At 38.3% G+C, this 18,219-nt stretch overlaps 1 long non-coding RNA gene across 1 annotated transcript in view; it reads left to right on the forward strand.

Annotated features, from left to right (window-relative positions):
- LOC137657705 (uncharacterized) overlaps window positions 1-17,997 on the forward strand; it is a 57,940-nt gene extending 39,943 nt beyond the window's left edge. Inside the window, exons 3-4 of the long non-coding RNA XR_011047191.1 lie at window positions 452-502; window positions 17,614-17,997. This is a non-coding gene — a long non-coding RNA (uncharacterized lncRNA). The remainder of the gene's footprint in view (window positions 1-451; window positions 503-17,613) is intronic.
- The last annotated feature ends 222 nt before the right edge of the window (window positions 17,998-18,219 follow it).

Below are 18,219 nucleotides of genomic sequence, written 5' to 3' on the forward strand. Positions count from 1 at the left end.
ATGACAAAATAAATCCACGATAGATAAAAAAGACCGAGAGCACAACGAAAACATTCAACACTTTGAATTCCAAAAAGAAGGATGTTGTTCAGATGGCGCTCGCGTCGTGGCGTGGGTGGTGCGGCGATGGGGATGTGTCTAGGGCCTCTGTATCGGCCCATCCCTTTGGCGAAGGAATTAACTAAATGGAAGACAACCTGTGAATAGTGGATTTCACGCGCCTTTGCTTTATACACGACACCCAAAAGGTGCTCGCGCGAGGGTTGTAACCTCAGCATTCCATGCTTTTATCTTTCTCTGGTATAATTGGAAGGATTTTATCAGAAAAGGTATACAAGAAGGACTTTTCGCCGGGCGCCACAGGTTCGACCCAGAAATAATTTTTTATAAGAAGTGACTAATGTATGATGGAAACTGAAAATAACTAATACTTTTATGTTGTACTTTACAGGTTGAGTCTCTCCAAGTATAGTCTCCATGCAAACACTAATAGTTGATGATGGTAAGTTTGCTTTCTGCATTTTTTCATTTTTCATTTCTGTACATCATCCTTGATACTTTACTATTATTCATGTAATCTTGAATATGCTTATTTGATGTTCAGTATTAAAGGCTATTGTCAAGGGCGTATATTTAATTTTAGGTTGAAAATGGAATTGTTAGGCAAGTTGTAAATAATTATTTCATGATATTGTTGTTCCAATTACTGTGGTTTTAGCAAAACAGATTGATATGTAGGAAGCGAGTCTGTTTATTGAATAAAATGCGTAAAGCTTTTGCTAGATTTGTCCCATACACATACTGTAGGCTTATCGGTCATGGCTGCTTCTTGTCCCCTACTCAGAAAACTCGTTGGCTTGTAGTTGAACCCCAGATTCTCGATATATCATTCACCCCTACTTTGCATTCACCCCTTTAGTGTATGAATTTTACAATTCCTTCGTAGCCTTCCCAAATTATGTATTATTCAAACTTTGGCTCTGTTTTTTTCTATGTAGCAGAATCACTTCAAAATACTGTGCTTCATTCATTCATCAATACTAACATCTTTATTTATTTCTCCTATTACGCTACTCATTACCTTTTTTGTTGTATTTACATTAACTGGTTTAATCCTTGCTAACCCATCATCTTTATTCCATTTCTCCAACTGTCTTGTGTAGCTATTACTTTAGGGTATTAGCAGTGTTCCTCCAACCAATAGCTGCTGCTGCTTTTTTTTTTTTTTACATCCTTTCTCGCTAACTTTCAGTATAGTGTAAGGTTTTCTCACCTTTTCATCTTGCTTTCAAGTTTCCTTTTTCATACGGTTCTTTTGTAAACTAAAATTTATAGAATATTAGTGTACTTTAGTACATTTACTTTGATAATTTCCACGAGTTTATTTTACCTAGTGTGGTATACTGATCTGCTTAGTTACATGACCTTTTCTCCATTTGTACAAATTAAATTTGTATAGTTTCAACTGTAGCTTCTTATGTAGTGTCAATTGAATCCCACCTGCATGAAGATTGATACAGTTTTCAATGGCCTCCCAGGTGCTATTATAAAACCAGTCAGGATTTCTTTTTATGGAGGCTTTTTTAAAAGTTGAAAGGTTGCTTATGAAGGGCAGAGGCAAGGGACAGGGCAATACCCTAGAAACTTAACATATATAGATAATTATGATCAATGCCCAAAGTCCCTCCACCAAATTAGGACCAAGGAGGGCCAGGCAATATCTGCTGCTGATTCTGCAGGTAGACCAATACTCTCTCCCAAAGCCCCCATAACTAGCACACAAGGATGGTGAAGTTGTAAACACTATTAGTAACCATAGAACTTGAGTGCTACTCAAACTTCGGTTTTAACAGATTGCCACGCAGGGACATTTCCAATAAGCTACCACAAATCTAGCTTTTATTGTATTCCTCAGCAAAGGGTTTCTTCTGGCGAATATACTTTTTTTTCCAGTTGTCATAATCTTTGACATTAGTCCTACATGGATACAAACTTCAGTGTCTTTTCAATGGGTTACCCCTAATCTCCTTTTCTGTGACCAGACAATCAAAATAAAAAAGGGATTTAATATATTACAATACAGTTGCCAAACAACCATAGTGCATGTTGGTACAGGCCACAGTCTCATGACATTCTTCACTGCATTCCTTGTCGTTAAATTAAGAGGACGTATCCCTTTCTCTCTCTACTTTCTAGACATCCGCATTCATCATCCATACCCTTACAGTGCTTGGTGCTTGTTCCCTGTGTTTATTTTTGTTATCGACTATCTCTAGCAGTGCTATCATTATCTGTCTATTATAAGTCCGTGCATTATGGCTAGTAAGCTTTGTCATGTGTTTCTTCAAATGAAAATAACAAATTTCCCTAAATCCTTTTTTTTTTCTCCCTGTTCTATATCAGCTTGTGTAGAGGGATTCATGTTTCCAAAGAAATGGTTAAGTTATTGTCTACTTAAGTTTATTAAGAAGACGATGATGGACGTCCCTGTGGCACCTACATGTGTGGTAGATGTTGATCCGCTTCATCTTGCTGTGGTAAGAGATGTTCAATGGAATATGAGTACTGTAGGTAGTGGCTGTCCTTCCAGTGGAAGAGATATTGTTCTCGTGGCAACAAACAAACTAAGCAAAATCTCTCTCCTTTTTCAACAACTTACAGCAGTGGCAAGAAAAGAAAATGGTTTCTGCGGCAAAAGTTATCCCACAACCAGATCCTGTGTCAGGTACCCATTGAGGTTCCAGTCACAGATGATGATGGCCCAGTGTTGATAATGTACAGTATAAACTTGAGATGGTACTTCTAGTGGATCTCTTGGCTACAGCCACTGAGCTCTTGGAGCCAGACTCAATCGCAGTACCCTCAGTCGCTGATTACCCTCTTATGAATATATCTCCCTCACCTCCCACGAGCGTGTTGAGTGGGAAACCTTAAATAATTGATTAACCAGAGAAGATCTCTTTGCTCTTGGAAGTAGTGTCTCCAATCTGAGTGTTGAAAATGTGCATTTCTGTCTGCGAAATCTTAGAGTTGGGCCTTCCTTTTCCCCTTGTACTGACCCCCTTAATGAGAGAATGCTTTGATGAAGTCATTGAGCTTCAGCACGGCATTCTATTCCCGTGCTGAAACTTGGTGACGGGCAAGAGGGCTCTCGAACTTGGGGAAATTGCTCCCCCAGTTCAAATTTAAATTTCTCTCTTTCGTATCTTTTTTTTCTATATTGCTTCAACCTTCTCCTAATATTATAAACTTTATTTCATGTTGCTGTCCCAACCCTATGAGTAAAATTTCCCATATGTATATGATGCAAGGAGTGTCCTTCAAGCTTTAGAAGTTTTTAATTCTAGTAACCCTCTAGTTTTAAAGATTTTAGAATGGCATTTAATTATTGGAAGGAGAGGTATAACAGTTCGATTTTGTTGGGTTCCAGCACATGTAGGGGTGTCTGAGAATGAGAAGGCTGATTCACAGGCTAAGAATGCTGCATCTGAGTTGCTGCCAAGAAGATATCCCATTCCCTGTAATGATTTCCTACCTAACATCAAGAAATTGGTTTGCAATAAATGGCAAGAGTACTGGGATAGCCTAGATAGAAATAAAATGAGAGAGGTAACAAATGTCATATCTCCTTGGAGGTATAATATGATGCCCCGAAAATGGGAGATGTCTCTTTGTCGTCTCCGTATTGGTCACACTCGGTTGACGCACGAGTTTCTGCTGAAGGGCCAACACCAACTGTATTGTGAAGACTGTTTAGTACCTCTAATAGTGAGGCATTGTTGACCGAATGCCCCAATTATAACAATTTAAGGAATAGATGTATGTTTGAGGCTCGAAGTGAGGGTGGCAGGTTCATCCTTGCCAAGATTATTGGACATGTCCTACTATGCAAGTGGCATTTTTAATTTATTTCAGAAGCAGGTCTTTTGAAAACTATAACTTTTATGACATTCAACTTTCATGATTTTAATTGAATATTCTTTTATTTTTTTTTATACATAAACTAAATGATATCGGCGTCAATGACCTTAGATGTCAGGATGCCTGAAAACTTTAAATCAATCAATCAATCCCCTTGCACTGAAGCAGCTTTGTTGAAAGACCCTTATTACCAGTCTCCAGCACATTCCCATGAGCCAGGCTTTCCTCATACACCCAGGTGTCTTCGTAATCGATTTCCTCGAAAGAGTTCCCAGGACTCGCTAAAGGATTAGTGTTAGCAATGCCTTGGCCGATCATTTCTCCAAGGGATCATGCAATTTTAAATCGGCTCCTGGTTACTTGTATAGAAGCATTGAAGAAAAGAAATCGTTAAATTTCACAACAGAAGAGGAGAAATCTTACAATGCTCCTTTTAATGAAAGAGAATTTGATTCTGCACTTGCTACTTGCAATGATACAGCTCCTGGACCAGATGGAATTCCATATGCAATTATGAAACTTGTACCTGTTAATACTGAGTTATTTATTTTGAGCATTATTAACAGTAAGGTATGATCATATTTATCCAAGTGTTTGAAAACTAGCCATTATTTTAGCATTTTTAGATCCTGGTAAGGATAAGTTTCTAGCAGGAAACTGTCGACCAATTACATCGTCATCGTGTTTATGTAAGATCATGGAGAAGATGGTCAATGCAAGACTGGTGAGTACTTGGAGAATATGATACTGCATGGAAATATGGTATACTTAAAACCATTGATAATATGGAATTGAGAGGAGAGCTACCATTGTTCATTTAAGCATTCCTTTCACATCGATTTTTTAAAAGTTAAGAGTAGTTGAAACTGTCAGAGAAAAAACCAGGAAGGAGTTCTCCAAATGCAGTGGGCTAATTGTAACCTGATTTGCATTAGCCTTTACTGGGATTCCTCTCTTATTCCCCAAGATATTCTCTCTATACTCTTGTAGATGATCTCTCCATATCCTTTGCTGGATCTAGAATGGCAATGGTTGAGAGAAAACTACAACTTTCAATTGCCAAAAATTATTGTTGTCTATTTCTGTTGTATTTGGGGAGTTCATCCCGACTCAGATGTACACATCAAAGGTCAATGGATCCCACGTGTGAGTGAAGCTAGATTTTTAGGATTGATATTTGATTGCAGGCTAACATGTATTCCTCACTTGAAAGCCTTAATAGTAAAATGTCTATTCTCGGAATCATTTAAAAGTTTAGTCCCATACATCATGTGGTCAGACCACAAAACTATTTTAAAGTTATACAAGGCCTTAATTTTTTCAAAAATTAGTTGTGGGGGTGATATATATTTCACAGCCACCCCAAGCTGATTAAAAATTTTAAATTCTTTACACCATACTGGTATCAGATTAACGACAGGAACCCTTAGAACTTTGCTTAGCCCAATCCTCCTTGTTGACGCTAGAGAATACCTTTAGACGTTTACCGAAATTCTTTCGGTATTGGTTTAGGTTGCAAAGACTTCTTAATTCTTTAGCCCACCAGACTGCAAAACTTGTAAGGCATTGTAGATATTGAGTTGCACCCAAAATCTCCTCAACCTTATGGTTTTCAGGTGAGACTATTGGTAGTCTTTATATAGCTATAAACAAAGTTTTTCTTATCAACCCCTCCATGGAAATTACCAGAGATATTTCTGTAAATATTGTATTTCATTAGTATAATAAAGAACATGTGGGACTTACAAGCCAGGTCACTTTTTATGGAACATGTTGAACATACAGAATCTACTTTTATATATAATGATGGCTCTAAATCTGATGCTGGTGTCAGATTTAGAGTATATGGTAGTACTTTTAATGGCAGAGGTGCACTTCTAGTATCTTCTATATTCAATGCCGATCTCTATGGCATACGTATTGAAAAAGTGGTATTAAAAGAGGAGGGCAATTTTACCATTTTTAGTGATTGAAGAAATGTCCTACAAGCTTTAGAAGTATTTAATTCCAGTAACCCTTTCGTTTGAAAAATTTTACAGGGGCTTTTTATTATGGGGCTGAGTGGAGAAGTCCAACCTTGTCCCTCAATCCAGCGGGTGCCTTGGCATGAACATCTCGGTCCAAGCCAGAGCATTTGCCTCTTCTGACTGGATCCTGAGATTCGGGAAAATAGCAGAAATCTCTCTGGAAGGGAAGCCACGACCTGTACACTGTTGGCAGAAACTCTAGGCCATCTCTCCTTTTTGGAGAAACTTGTTCCCTTCAGGAGAATGCATCTTTGTTCAGTGCAGTGGGCTCAGAAAAGCTAGTGGTCTCGGACATCCAGCCACCCTGCAATCCCTAAAAGGTGGTGACAAACCTCCGTATGTGGCTGAAGGAGGAGAACTTGCTAGTGGAAGACCCTCCTTCTAGCACCCATAGGATGGACTAGACTTTTACGCATTTCCGCTGTTCTGTCTGATTTGTCAGAAGTTGAGCCGAGTCTGAACATGCCAGGGAGTCAGTAACGCTAGTAGCACCAAAGTGGCCAACAGCAGAGTGGTATTCAGACCTGCTGCTTCCAGAATGGCCAAACCTACCACATCAACCAAACACAAGTAAGTTTCACCGGAGAAAGCAGCAGGGCATACCGGAACTGCATCACAATCACTCTCCATTCATTCCTATTTCTAGCACACACACTTGCCTCTCTCACATCTATCCTCCAATCACCCAGAGCTTCACTCCATCCATCCACCCAAACCTTGGCCTCCAATCACCCAGAGCTTTCCTCACTCCATCCATCCACCCAAACCTTGGCCTTCCTCTTGTACTTCTCCTATCAACTCTTGCATTCATCACCTTCTTTAGCAGACAGCCATTTTCCATTCTCTCAACGCCAAACCACCTCAACACATTCATATCCACTCTAGCTGCTAACTCATTTCTTACACCCGTTCTCTCTCTCACCACTTCGTTCCTAACTCAATCTACTCGAGATACACCAGCCATACTCCTTAGACACTTCATCTCAAACACATCCAATCTTTGTCTCTCCGTCACTTGCATTCCACAAACTCCCATCCATACATCACAGTTGGTACAATCACTTTCTCATACAGAACTCTACATTCATTCCCAACTCTCTCTTTTTTACTACTCCCTTAACTGCCCCCAACACTTAGCATCCTTCATTCACTCTCGGACATACATCTGCTTCCATTCCATCATTTGCTGCAACAATAGACCCCAAGTACTTAAATTGATCCACCTCCTCAAGTAATTCTCCATTCAACATGACATTCAACTTTGCACCACCTTCCCTTCTCGTACATCTCATAACCTTACTCTTACCCACATAAACTCTCAACTTCTTTCACACACCCTTCCAAATTCTGTCACTAGTCAGCCAAGCTTCTCTTCGCGTCTGCAACCAGTACAGTATCATCCGCAAACAACTGATTTATCTCCCATTCATGGTCATTCTCGTCTACCAGTTTCAATCCTCATCCAAGCACTCGGGCATTCACCTCTCTCACCACTCCATCAACATACAAGTTAAACAACCAGGGCAACATCACACATCCCTGTCTCAGCCCCACTCCCACCGGAAACCAATTGCTCGCTTCATTTCCTATCCTAACACATGCTTTACTACCTTTGTAGAAACTTTTCATTGCTTGCAACAACCTTCCACCAACTCCATATAACCTCATCACATTCCACATTGCTTCCCTATCAACTCTCTTATACACTTTCTCCAGATCCACAAACGTAACATATACCTCCTTACCATTTGCTAAGCATTTCTCGCATATCTGCCTAACTGTAAAAATCCGATTCCTACAACCCCTACCTCTTCTAAAACCACCCTGTACTTTTAAGACTGCATTCTCTGTTTTATCCTTAATCCTATTAATCAGTACTCTACCATACACTTTTCCAACTTCACTCAACATACTAATACCCCTTGAATTACAACACTCAAACACATCTCCCTTACCCTTATATAGTGGTACAATACACGCACAAACCCAATCTATTGGTACCATTGACAACACAAAACACATTAAACAATCTCACCAGCCATTCAAGTACAGTCACACCCCCCTCCTTCAACATCTCAGTTTTAACACCATCTATTTTAGAAATCACATAAGCATATTACTATTCAGGGAGCATTCCTTGACCATTTCCAAAAGTTGACATTTTAATATATTATCTCTTGGTGATACACTTTTTGATGAGCCATTATTCTATTTGTGTTTTATTTGATGCTTTTGCAGGTTATTATAATTTTGCTTGTGATAAGATGCATTACCATTGCAATTATGGGAGATGGTAATATATTCGGTAGCAACTGCTTACGTAACCATTGTTCCAAATTACGTTACTGTTCATTTGATTGTGATGGTAGTTTTGCTTAAATTGGTTGCTTCTGCTATGCAAAAAAATTGCTTCAGAAACATCAGTAACAGGACCTCCTTTCTGTTTTTCTGAAGCAAAATATTTCAATTTAAGCAATCTCTCATGCTTGGCAAGTAAATAGACTACAGTTGCTCTGTATGGGGATGGGTGACTTTTCATTCTGGCTGACAAAAAATTTGATGCTTTTGTGTGTCTCGTAGTCTCCCTTTATTGGCTATAATCATGGCATTTCTGTTAGTGTTTGTAATTCTCTCTCTCTCTCTCTCTCTCTCTCTCTCTCTCTCTCTCTCTCTCTCTCTCTCTCTCTCTCTCTCTCTCTCTCTCTCTCTCCTACATCTGGGTGTGGAACTCTAGCAGTAAGCTACTTTCGTCGCAGGAGGTTCTTGCCAGTACCTGCCCGCAGGTGATACTTCCTGACGAAAGCCTATTAATGAATGCCCATCGCTGACCTGAGAAACTATATCAGAAAAGTGTCAATTTTGTGTCACGTTTCTTTATAGTACGACTGAATAATGCTACAAAAGTAAAACATTTAGCAGTTGAGTTTTTGTAAAATAAAGGTTTAACATTTGAAGTAATGGTATTCATCATAACCATCAGATGGCATCCTTTTCTCTATTTTCGAAACACACCGTTGGAATTATGGCAAGGTGTGTTTTTGTCTCTAGGTAGGCTGCATCTCAATCATCATCCTAAATTTGAATGAGTATAGCGACAAAGTATGCATCTGGTTGTGGATTTTTTTGACAATTTCTCCATGCATATTGCTGTGTGAAGCTCATGCACCTAAAGCACACGAATTGAAACTTTGAAATGCCAAAAGAAAACTACAGTATTCTCGACAATCACATGCCCTCTACAATATTTCTCTATCTCGCCGTTATCCCAAAAACTGAAATGACAGTGTTTGGCTTCTAATGTGTCTTATAATTCACTAATAGGCCTTCACAATATTTTGTCTTAAATACTAAAATAAACTTTTATTCAACTACTGCGAAGTTGGCAATAAATGCATGATGCATATGTGCACTCTCATATAGATTATTTTCTTTTCCGATGAGGGGGTAACTTGAAACGGGTTTTAAACTACCCCCTTTCCTTGTATTATGAAACTTGTTTCAAGGTACCGTGTGGTAGCTTGAAACGGGATAACTTGAAACTTTACACTGGGCCATGTATCCCGAATTACATCAATCGAATAGAGGTTTGTATTCCAGTTACCATGTCGTATATCATTTCAAATTGAGTTTTGATTTCAATGTGTTTGATTGTAGTAACATAAAATATCCAGATCCACTTGGTTTGGGCTTCTCTCTCTCTCTCTCTCTCTCTCTCTCTCTCTCTCTCTCTGCCGGGTTGGTGGTTCAAATAATTAGCTCAAAAAACTTCAAATGAATGAATAAATAAAATAATTAGCAGACGATTAGAGTTTATATACTATAGGTGCACAATCATCAGTATAATATGAGTCAGTCAACTTGCCTAAGTCACAACTGGGAGATGAGATCAGGGAAATATGTTTGAATATTTTAGTATGTATAGCATTAGATCTAGAGGATAGTCTTGAGAAGAGAGAAAGAAAGAAAACAAATATTTGTTGACATTGTAAACAGAAATGATTGCTCATATTAGATCATTCGGAGAGAGCTAGATGGATAAAAATAAATGAAAAACTATTATTATTATTATTATTATTATTATTATTATTATTATTATTATTATTATTATTATTATTGTGAATAGTAATGTGTGAAAACTCAGATTTTAAAAGAAGGGGGTGTGACTGTACTTGAAATGGTTGGCGAGATTGTTTAGTGTGTGTTTTATGTTGTCAATGGTACCAGTGGATTGGGTTTGTGCATGTATTGTACCACTATATAAGGGTAAGGGAGATGTGCATAAGTGTTGTAATTCAAGGGGTATTAGTTTGTTGAGTGTGGTTGGAAAAGTGTATGATAGTAATGATTAATAGGATTAGGGATAAAACAGAATGCAATCTTATAAGTACAGGGTGGTGTTAGAAGAGGTAGGGAATGTATGAATCAGATTTTTACAATTAGACAGATATGCGTGAAATATTTAGCAAAAGGTAAGGAGGTGTATGTTGCGTTTGTGGATCTGGAGAAGGTGTATGATGAGTTGATAGGGAAGCGATGTGGAATGTGATGAGGTTATATGGAATTGGTGGAAGGTTGTTGCAAGCAGTGGCAAGTTTCTAAAAAGGTAGTAAAGCATGTGTAAGGATAGAAAATGAAGTGAGCGATTGGTTTCCGGTGAGAGTGGTTGTTTTAACTTTTATGTCAGTGGAGTGGTGAGAGAGGTGAATGCTCGAGTGCTTGGACGAGAATTGAAGCTATTGGACGAGAATGATCATAAATGGGAGGTAAATCGGTTGTTGTTTGCGGATGGTACTGTACTGGTTGCAGACTTGGAAGAGAAGCTTGGCCATTTAGTGACAGAATTTGGAAGGGGTATGTGAAAGAAGGAAGTCGGGAGTTGATGTGGGTAAGAGTAATGGTATGAGATGTTCGAGAAGGGAAGGTAGTGCGAGATTGAATGTCATGTTGAATAGAGAGTTACTTGTAGTAAATCAGTTTGAAGTACTTGTGGTCTGTTTTTGCAGTAAATGGTAGTGGAAGCAGATGTATGTCAAAAGTGATGATGATGCAGTGTTGGGGGCAGTGAAGGGAGTGGTAAAGAATAGTGGGTTAGGCATGAATGTAAAGAGTTCTGTATGAGAAAGTGATTGTACCAACTGTGATGTATTGATCAGAGTTGTGGGAAATGAAAGTGACGGAGTGACAGAAATTGAATGTGTTTGAGATGAAGTGTCTGAGGAGAATGCCTGGTGTATCTCGAGTAGATAGGGTTAGGAACGAAGTAGTGAGAGAGAGAACAGGTGTAAGAAATGATTTAGCAGCTAGAGTGGATATGAATGTGTTGAGGTGGTTTGGCCATATTGAGAGAGTGGAAAATGGCTGTTTGCTAAAGAAGGTGATGAATGCAAGGGTTGATGGGAGAAGTACAAGAGGAAGGCCAAGGTTTGGGTAGATGGATGGAGTTAATAAAGCTCTGGGTGATTGGAGGATAGATGTGAGAGAGGCAAGAGAGGGTGCTAGAAATAAGAATGAATGGCGAGCGATTGTGACGCAGTTCCAGTAGGCCCTGCTGCTCCTTGTGGTTGCCTTGGATGACCGTGGAGGTAGCAGTAGTAGGGGATTCAGCGTTATGAAGCTTCATCTGTGGTGGGTAACGGGGGAGGGCGGGCTGTGGCACCCTAGCACTACCAGCCGAACTCAGTTGAGTCCCTCGTCAAGCTGGGAGGATCGTAGAGAGGAAAGGTCCTCTTTTTTTCATTTGTTTGATGTCGGCTACCTCTTAAAATTGGGGGAAGTGCCTTGGTGTATAGATAGATAGGTTATTATTATTATTATTATTATTATTATTATTATTATTATTATTATTATTATTATTAATTACAAAGCTAGTACGATTTGTAAGCTATTCGAATCCACTTACAACCCACCACCTGGAGTCAGTTGGGGTCACCCAGACACCCAGATTGATAGGTGACCATTTTAGTTAGGTATTGTTCATTGAGAATAAGTTGGTCATTGAAGGCGGATTTAGTTTATTGGAGGTAGATGTTCCAAATTGATAAGTTAAAAAGATAGAACCTACAGTTTGTGGCATTTTAGGACGTCCATGATCTTGTAGCATTCTAATTCTTGACTTGGGTTCAGTTTTGTTTGTAATACAAAATATGAAGTATTTGTCAGTATTTCCAAGTTCCAAGTTCCATATTGTCCGATATTTGACATGTATTCATTTATTTATTTTTTCTTTTAATTTCCTCCCAAGTCTTATATCAATGAAATCATATGAACTACTACTACTACCAGTAGTAGTAGTACTAGTATAATTACTGTGACAATTTTTACGCTTTCGAAGAATTATCCAGCAATTGTATTACGATCTGAAAGGTTTTAACTCTAATATGAATTTGATTTTACGGATTATTTAAGTGTAAGAATACAGTACTACCATTTTCGGTATTTCTATGTAATTTTCCCGTGGTAACAAAGATTAATCAGTGGGGATAGTTGTTATAGTTCGGATATCTACATCTCGAAGGACAGTCAATCATGACTTAGCAGCGATCAATTGTCAAACACTTCGTTTAGTTCTCCCTGTCTTGGCAGTTTGGTAAAACTAACAGCATAAGAACCCATTTTATAGTTGTCCTTTTTTTTTTTTTTTTTTTCAAATGATGAGGATTTTTCTTATGTTTGATATTTTAGGTTTTGAACCAATAAAAATTTTTAAATTTATATTTCCATCAGTTTTCAACAGTAGTTTCTGGTATGCATAATTTTGGATTAAGTTAATAACATACAATTTTATGATATATATGGAATAAGTTGGCAATACCAAATTATTCTTGAGTAAAGTTTATTAAAAAGTTTAATTATTTGAAGTTATAGAATCTAGAAAATTTTTTGTTGGTGAATACATCTACAGTAAATTGAACATAGGAAGGAGAATTGTTCGCTATTTGGACTTAGGAAGGATGTTATTAACTTAATATCCTAAATATTGAAAACAGCTTTTGATGGTATCTGTAAGAAACTGCCCACATTAATGCAATGCTGAAGCCCATGTATGGAATGCCTTGAAATGACCACATAAGTTTGCTTACGTTTACTCTATTCAGGCGATTTTTAAACACTGACTGGACCCTTAAACCCCCACACCTCCACATAAGTTTGCTTACGTTTACTCTATTCAGGCGATTTTTAAACACTGACTGGACCCTTAAACCCCCACACCTCCACATAAGTTTGCTTACGTTTACTCTATTCAGGTGATTTTTAAACACTGACTGGACCCTTAAACCCCCACACCTCCACATAAGTTTGCTTACGTTTACTCTATTCAGGCGATTTTTAAACACTGACTGGACCCTTAAACCCCCACACCTCCACATAAGTTTGCTTACGTTTACTCTATTCAGGCGATTTTTAAACACTGACTGGACCCTTAAACCCCCACACCTCCACATAAGTTAGCTAACGTTTACTCTATTCAGGCGATTTTTAAACACTGACTGGACCCTTAAACCCCCACACCTCCACATAAGTTTGCTTACGTTTACTCTATTCAGGCGATTTTTAAACACTGACTGGACCCTTAAACCCCCCACACCTCCACATAAGTTTGCTTACGTTTACTCTATTCAGGCGATTTTTAAACACTGACTGGACCCTTAAACCCCCACACCTCCACATAAGTTTGCTTACGTTTACTCTATTCAGGCGATTTTTAAACACTGACTGGACCCTTAAACCCCCACACAGAGCTTTTTTTTTAATTAGTGCATGTTGGAATTTCCTCCAAGTCATCGACACGCAAATCTATTTAGGTAGTTACAATAGTTAAAAGCCTTTTGGTTCTCTTAAAACTTTAGTACTTACCTCTCTCTCTCTCTCTCTCTCTCTCTCTCTCTCTCTCTCTCTCTCTCTCTCTCTCTCTCTCTCTCTCTCTCTCTCTCTCTCTCTTTTGCTGTACTTGTTTGCTTGCACTCTTGGCTCTCACCTGTATATGTGAGTTCATCGCGCTCACCTGTATATGTGCATTTATCGGGCTTGCCTATATATGCGCTCATTGCAATCACTTGTATAAGTGAACAAATCACACTCTCCTGTTTATTGACAAGCATGGCTCTCCCCCATTCACAACCCTTTTACACTTGGCACATGCTCACTATTCACGTTTCTATGCAGCAGTCGTCTGTTAGCACTATTTCTCCTGCACATGCTGTCATATATTTGTGGTCCGAAACATTGATGGGAAAATTTCTCCTGTTCATGCACGCTTCAACGGTTGCACAAGCTCTCTTCGGCACTCATGCTCCCTGGTGCTTGAGAGCCCGTCTTTGGATACTTCCTCATTTGTTTGATTGCTCTCTTCCATGGAGACCCACTTAGTTGTTTGCTTGCACTCGTAACTCTCACCTGTATACATGAGATCATTGCACTAGCCTGTATATGTGCACTTATTGGCCTCAACCTATCTGTGCACTCTCATTGCAATCCCTTGTTATTAGTGTTAATGGACAAGCGTGGCTCTCCCCTTTCCCTATCAATACTTTGGATGATCAGGTCTCTGGGTCAAGAGACTTTTAAACAGAAAGCAGGTCTTGCAGTATCCTATCTCTGGTCCCCCCTCATTAGATGTGATTACATGGTTCTGAGGTGGAGTTCGCAAAGAGGATGATGATGATGTCCCAAGAGGGATACGTTGGCATCAGAGAGCACACCTAAACTGATACTGTAGAAACTCTCAACTCCTTTTTTCTAATTTTTTTTAAAACAAAGCAGGTTTTTTCCCCTTAGGTTTCTTCAAAATTTGGAGGAACCTGTCTGGGGAAGGGAGATTGCCGCGAACGTACAGGAGTTGTTCTAAAAAGCAGGGTGTATGGTCCTACCCTAGTGGGAACAATACACCTCTCCCTCCCTCTCAACTAATGTCCTCTGCCGGATCTTCTGCGGACGAATCCTTGTGAGGATTTGTATCCGAGTAAGCTGGGGCCTTTGCGGGGCATTGAAGCTACCCCATCTACTGAGAAACCTCGGGAGGTTTTAACATCCGCTAGAGCCCAAAAGTTTTATGTCCTTCCTTCTCGCTGGATCCCTATGGAGGAAGTGTCTAACAAGGCTCCTATGATGAGCTTGTTCCTGTGGAGCAGCCCCCTGCTTTATTGAAGATATCATCAACCAATGTGAAGCCATCATTTGTTTTGTCTTTTTCTTCTGCTGCTCAAGGAAGATAAAGAGAAGGAAATTACCAAAGTGCAGGAAGACCAGTTGTTCAGAGTCTCTTGAGACTTCAAATAATGATTCTTCTACATGGTATCATGGGGAAAGTTATTTTACAATGAACTCTGATCTCAATGGAGTCTGGTGTAAGGTTCAAGGAATGTAAATCATAAGAAACTGATCTCTTGCATTACTGGTCAAGACTTTAGGTCATTTTCCTGCCTTGTGATGCTCCTTAATACTTGTGGCACTAATAACGACATAAGTCCCAAGAGCAAAATTCTTCTCAACACATTCTTCCAGAACTTGTTCACGTTTTCCATGATCACTTTCAGCCTTATCGGGTGATAAACGTTCTCAAGCCCCATACGCACGAGCAAGATCAGGCAGGAAGTAGTCTCATTTTTGCTCCCTGCTTTCAAGGAACTGCAGAGAGGAACTCTAGACCTCCATTGATCAAGAGCGCACACAGATGGTATTCACGATAAAGTTCCTCTCCTTCCAAGAAGTTTTTCAAGACAGACTGCTGGTGTTCGGACTCCACTATTCAAATTATCTAAGGATTCAACAGAAAAGAACTCTCGTTCCCATAAATGGAGTAGTGAAGTTTCAAATTATCTAAGGATTCGACAGAGAAGAACCCTTGTTCCTCTAAATTGAGTAGTGAAGTTTAGTCTGCTGAGGCTTTAGGCTCCAACACTGCTTGACCTAAAAAACCCTTTCCAGGAAGGAAAGATCTACTCACAGTACGTTGCCAGGTTTGGACCGGGATGCTTCCGACTCCCGGTTCGAATGCAAAAGCATTGTTTCTAAGCAATATCCTTCTTCCAAAGAGGATAAGCCATGGAAACACTCAATCCCGGAACACACGTCTGAGGGTTGGAAAGCTTGCACTGATCAATACAAGTATTAACTAAAGTTAAAATTAATGTTGCTATGAATAAAAAAGTTTTCTACTCGAAATTCTCGGATATGAGGATTGTATCAATCAATTTCTTGCCACCATGGTAATTATAATAACTTCATGTTTTGTTTTATTACTAAATCTGTGTTAATCTTACTTGTGTATGTGAGAAAGTATCAATCTGATGCAGAATATCTGTGTAAGAGACTTATATTTTCTATTTTGCTTTTAAAGTATTCTTAGTAGCTATACCCATCCGGGAGGTTTTACATTTACTTTCCCTATTACACTATTTAAGAGATTCTATACCTTTTGTCTGTTTTTGCTTCCTGATTTTTTTTTCTTATAGTATTCAGTTTTTTCCCTGCTTAATAGGTAATTATTTTGGCCTTGTATTCCACCCAAGCATTTTGTTTTTAAGAGAGAGTATTTGCTTCCTATACATCTCTTATTCCCTCTGTTTAATCTCCCCATCAAACCAAGATGTTTTGTCCTTAACAGTTGTAGTCTTTTATCCATAGAACATTAGTTTGTGTATAATAACTGTGATTTAGTGGCCTTATGCTCGAAGAGGAAATTATATAATTTTCCAAAAAATTATTGATTTTGTGTTTCATGACATTCACCAAGGAGAAGATCAAAGCTAATGCACATCCTTATTTCTTGATCTAGGCATTCTTTAAGCATATAAGATGAATATGAAAGCTTCTGATTCAGTAATTGACGTGCACCAAGTTTTATTTTGCCGAACACGTAAGCTTCATCTAAAGTAATTTTTTTTTATGTGAAGCAAAATAGATTTGACATATAATTCCTCCAGGCACTAAGATTGCTGTTGATTGTGGTAATTTTTCTTGGTAAAAGGATTTTGCCACTCTTTTTCAACTCATGTTACTTAGGGAAACGGCCAGTAGCGGTTGCATATTAGCATTTTTTTCCAGACTGTGCCATCAGCTACTTTAAAAAGTCCACTTATATAGCTTAGATCAGAAGGATTCATAGAAATTCCATAATCTGTGTTCATATTTCTTCTCTTGTACGAGTTCCCTACCTTTGAAATACACACTCACTATTTACTGTGCCATCAGCTACTGAAAAAAGTACACTTCTCAAGCTTTGATCAGAAGGATCCATAGAAATTTCATAATCCTAACTTGAAATTGGGTTATTAAAAACTCATCTGATTTGTTTTCAAAATCTCCCTGGCATATGTCATATCGGTCATTTGGGCAATAAACTCTCCATTACTCGGATCTCGGTGAAGACATTATAATCACAATCTTTAGTGGATCCAAAATGCAAATTAAAAGGATATTTCTTTTATGGCTTATTCTTTTCATGCACCCTAAAAACTATGGTTAATAAGGACTGTAAAATCAAAAAGTAGAATCCCTGAGGATTTCAGTTTGTCATCATTTCCAATATCTTGCATTTAATACAGTACAATATCTTAAATTCTTTATAGTCTGTTATGCAGAATATATTAATGAAAGCATAGTCCTAATAAGGACGTGCACAGTAAAATATTTGAGTAAGACAATTAATACCTAGTTTATTTTTCAGAACAAAACTTCAGAACAAAAGTATCCAAAGAAGAGAAGGATATTAATTATAGCTTCCTGATCGCAACCTGAAACAACTTCGTATCATAAGACATCCCTAATGAAGTCAAAATCAGGAGCAGCTACAAATCTTGGATTTACTACAGAAAAAAAAAAAAAGTTCCAGGGGAAGACAAGATAATGGCTAAACTTGATGAATTTCTCAACTACAGCCTCCACTCTATCATCAAAATTATCTAGTGTTAGAATACCGTAATGAGAAATACAATTATATAAAAATTTAAATGTTCAGTTAGCCAGATATATGATTTTGACGTTGTGTTTTACATTGGTTAGTCCACATACATCCCATGACTTCAATAACAATCACTACCTGAGGAAGAAATGATAAACTAGTTAGTTACAGTAAATAATTAATTCAACATTTTTCAATAACGATTTTGTCATACCATTTCAAATTTATTAGTGTCCAAATTTCTTGAAGCCAGGAAGTTAATTGTTAATGCTGTTAACGTTTGCTCAGTCTAGAGCAAGTACTGGATTTTATCAGCTCTTACTCTTTACATAGTCAGTGCGTACAGAGCTAATTTTACTAATTTTTAACTTG

This window comes from Palaemon carinicauda, chromosome 1 (genome assembly GCF_036898095.1).
Source record: "Palaemon carinicauda isolate YSFRI2023 chromosome 1, ASM3689809v2, whole genome shotgun sequence".
NCBI classification, from domain to species: Eukaryota; Metazoa; Arthropoda; class Malacostraca; order Decapoda; family Palaemonidae; genus Palaemon; species Palaemon carinicauda.